The following is a 391-nucleotide window of genomic DNA, read 5'->3' on the forward strand; positions in this document are numbered from 1 at the left end:
CTTAAAATGCCGGAGAAAGTAAAGCAAAGTTTTCACTACACCAAACTGTGATAGTAAAGAAACTAGATGTCAGTAAAAGCAAAGCGAAAAACTAAAGCTATTGTACCAAGGATTAAACTCTGTGGTATAAAAAGTAATAAAAATGCAACGAATAACATCGACCATGAGGGAACAAACGAATAAATGAACTTCTCATGCCGGGAAAACTGGAGCAAAGAGAAAATGTATAACAATGCGATAAAACGCCGGTAATGAGGAACAAAACAAATTGGTAAACTAAAAACCGGCAAAACTGAAGCGAAATGCTAATTGCAAAAAAGCCAGAAAAGTGCAATGAATTACACAGGCCATGAGGCAACAACAAAGAAAACTTCTCGAGCCGGAAACAAAG

This window comes from Porites lutea, chromosome 1 (genome assembly GCF_958299795.1).
Source record: "Porites lutea chromosome 1, jaPorLute2.1, whole genome shotgun sequence".
NCBI lineage: Eukaryota > Metazoa > Cnidaria > Anthozoa > Scleractinia > Poritidae > Porites > Porites lutea.